This window comes from Limulus polyphemus, unplaced genomic scaffold (genome assembly GCF_000517525.1).
Source record: "Limulus polyphemus unplaced genomic scaffold, Limulus_polyphemus-2.1.2 Scaffold3605, whole genome shotgun sequence".
NCBI lineage: Eukaryota > Metazoa > Arthropoda > Merostomata > Xiphosura > Limulidae > Limulus > Limulus polyphemus.
In genome coordinates, this window is record NW_013669215.1 from 94,582 (window position 1) to 98,146 (window position 3,565).

At 30.1% G+C, this 3,565-nt stretch overlaps 1 pseudogene; it reads right to left on the reverse strand.

The window, feature by feature from the left end:
- LOC106469671 overlaps positions 1-3,565 on the reverse strand; it is a 58,453-nt pseudogene that overhangs the window by 38,323 nt on the left and 16,565 nt on the right.

The window sequence follows — 3,565 nt, forward strand, 5'->3', positions numbered from 1 at the left end:
TTTTACTGGTCATACATCGTGGTGTTATCTGTTCATGAAACGCAATGGCCTAGGTCTGCATGTGGTTGAAGAATTCGTGGGAAAAGTAAGAAGTGATATAGTGATTAATTCATTTAAGAAATGTGGTACTAGTAACGCAATGGATGGGACCGAGGATGACATTCTCTTTGACCATAATATTGGATCCAATGATTCCTTTCCAAGCGACAGTGAAAGCAATGAAGATTTTGTAGGTTTTGAACCAAACTAAATAACAGTACACCTTTTTTTGATATACGGTATTTTCTTATTTTAATGTTTTGAGCTCTTTTGTGTTTAGTACAATATATACTAATTTTTAAAGTATTAAACTGAATTTTTGTTCAATAAAAATCTTTCAAATGCAACTGTCACTTTTTTCCCCAAAACTTTGTCTTCAAAATAAGGGTGTGTCTTATATTCCGAAAAATACAGTATTGCTCCTGACAGGTATTATCTGGCAATATTATTTTGATGGCATGAAGTTTGGATAGATTTTATATTTCAGATATCTAGCTTAACTTTGTTTATATTCTGAAATTTTTGTATGGTGTTATACTGTTATTAATACAAGTCAAACTAGATGCTAACTTTAAAAATAGTTCATAGATAACTTGTTTAAAAATAGTTCCAAACACAGTGAGAAAGTTACACAATTTCATTTTATACCTAATGGGAATTTTATTTTACAAAATACAAGATACAGCTCTATACCCAATCCACAATCACTATCATCAATGAACACAAGGAAAATAAGTTTCACCCTTAGCATAATTAATTTTTTAGATTTAAAGCTTCTTTTATATATTCAAGTCATACTCTGAATATTCTAGTAGTTGATATGAAAGTGTTTGTTCTAATGTCCTTATTACCTTTATTCTATACCTTGCAATGGACCAAAACAATGGCAAAGACAATTTTACATTTCAGGAACAGAGAAGCTGCAGATAGTGAGGGAGCAATATTAAGGTCAAAATCATTTAAATTTTGTCTCAAAAATATATTCAGGGGATTGATTATCTCCAAACAAAATTAGTGACCTCAATATTAATAAAAAACATTTTCACAGTCATTATACATTGCTTTAATTTCAACACTTTGGGTTAGCCTTATAGGGTCTGCATTACACACTAACCATCTTGTAATTTACATACTGATGTTGGTTGTCACCACCTACCTTCACCACATACATAAAGAACAGTTGAATATGCAACCAAGATGGACAATGGTAAAAATTGTACAAATCAACATATCTATAACAAAAAACAATAAGTAGGAAGCACTACAGCTATAAAATGCTAAACAAGTGTTAATATTTGACACTGAAACAAATCAAAAAGCAATGAAACTTTGTTGAATGAAAAGTATTCATTACTAAATCATAGTCATTTTCAAAAGCTCCAAACATTAAGAAAATGTAAATCAGGAAATATTTTAATACATTTTTTTTTTATGCTTCAAAATTCATGTGACTAACATGGTTAAGAAGTTTAGAGAACATTGGTAAGTTATTTCATTTATTATGAATATGAAAAATTAGTATAAAAGTTTAAAAATAACTACAATCAATCATAAAAAAATGTTACTTATACAGTATTCCTTAGCTTTAAAAAAAGTGTATTAAATTAACAACTCTTTGAGGAGGCTAAATTACAAGAAGCTTTTGTCACACTAAGCCATTTAATCCAATTGTAACTCAATAGATTTTTCTATAGAATCATGTATTGTATATTAAACTTTGATATGTACAAACAAAAGTTTGGGATTATCATGTGGTAGGCTGAGAAAGAGAAAGATCATACTTTAATATTACATTAATTAAAAAATTCCAGTTGTCTATGATAAAAGCAAAGATATTATATAGGCCTATAAATATACAAATGTTAGTTGCCTATAGCATTAATTAGAACAAGCAAAAGTACCTGTCCCCAGTGGTGGGAAAAGCTTAAGTTAATCTATCAATTTAAATTATTTCATGGACTTTAAAAAGGTTGATTGTGTTGCACTCTTGGTTTCACTCACAGCCAAAGCTCTGAGCTACTAATACTGCCCACCATGAAAAGTAATTGTTGAGCATTTCAATCATTTTAAGAGCCACTCAACAATAACATATGGTAAATCTACATTTTTATTCTTTAAGCTACGTTGCATTTTGAAATGTGAACGATAGTGTGATTAATTCCTAACAATTTAGTGTAGAATATATTGTTTGCCAAAGCTCTGAGCTACTAATACTGCCCGCCGAGAAAAGTAATTGTTGAGCATTTCAGTCATTCTAAGAGTCACTCAGCAATAACATACAGTAAATCCACATCACATTTTGTAACATGAATGATAGTGTGATTAATTCCTAAAAATTTGGTGTAAAATATCCTGCTTGCAAAATAAAATTTGGCATTAACATTACTCATGCCTATTCTCCTGTCATTTCAAAAGTGAATGTTGAGCTTTTCCTGCATGTGCAACTTTTCAAATGCAGTGTGGGGAGTGGCCAATGTAAACAGAAGACAGATGAATGCTCGGAGAGACACAACAGTTTGTAATATATATAAAATGACACCAAACTACCCTTTTGTGCTGTTTTTCTTTTTGAAAATGAACTAAAAATGGGGCAGGGTTTTTGTTATTTTGCTTTTTGATAGCTTATCATAATACATGATACCACAAGAAATTTGAGCAAATAATTAAAAATACTATGAGAAATTGTTTGCTTAAATTAACTCTGGCAAATAATTTTTGAAAAATCGAGTTATTTCAGGTAAATCATGGAAGGGGTAAAAATCAAAAAAGATATACTAGTTCCAATTCAGTAGCATTTTCCATGAAACACAAAATTAAGTAGCTTAAATACCCAAGATGATGTTGATAAAAAGGCCACAATAAGAAGAATAACAGCTTTACATTTTCCTTACCTTTCCTACTCTACTGACACTCCACACAGTATTGGTACCAACAGATATTTGCAGCAACTTTTCATCATCACTTGGAGAATCAACTGTTACCCAATTATTACCTGCAACATGAAACTTTTAATTTGACAAAAACAAATTTTTCCTTTGGATTTCAATGTCAACAAGCTTTGGAAATCTCCAAAACTTTATCTTTAAAACAAAAGAAATGACACAACAAACAGTTTAAAGAAGTAATTTTAACTGAAACTGCTACTTATTCTGAATGAATTTTCAATGCTAATAATAACAAACATTCAACCTACTCAAACTTTGTACTCAAAATACAACCTGCCTAACTTCAAACACTAACAAACTACCATACAGCCTAAAATAACAAATCACTTCTGTAGTCTGCAAAACTTCAAATCAAAATGAAAATACTAGCATTCAACAAACATATTCAAATTTCATACACTAAAAATAATGTACATTAACAAAAAAAATTTATCATTATTCAAATTTTACAAACCCTCAACCTAAAAAGAACACATCACCATTCAACCTGCTCAAATACTTAACACATTTAAAACAAACAGCAGAGAAATTTTATAAATTCTGAATTTGACTGGTCACAATTTTTAGGGGGGGGGGGGGGG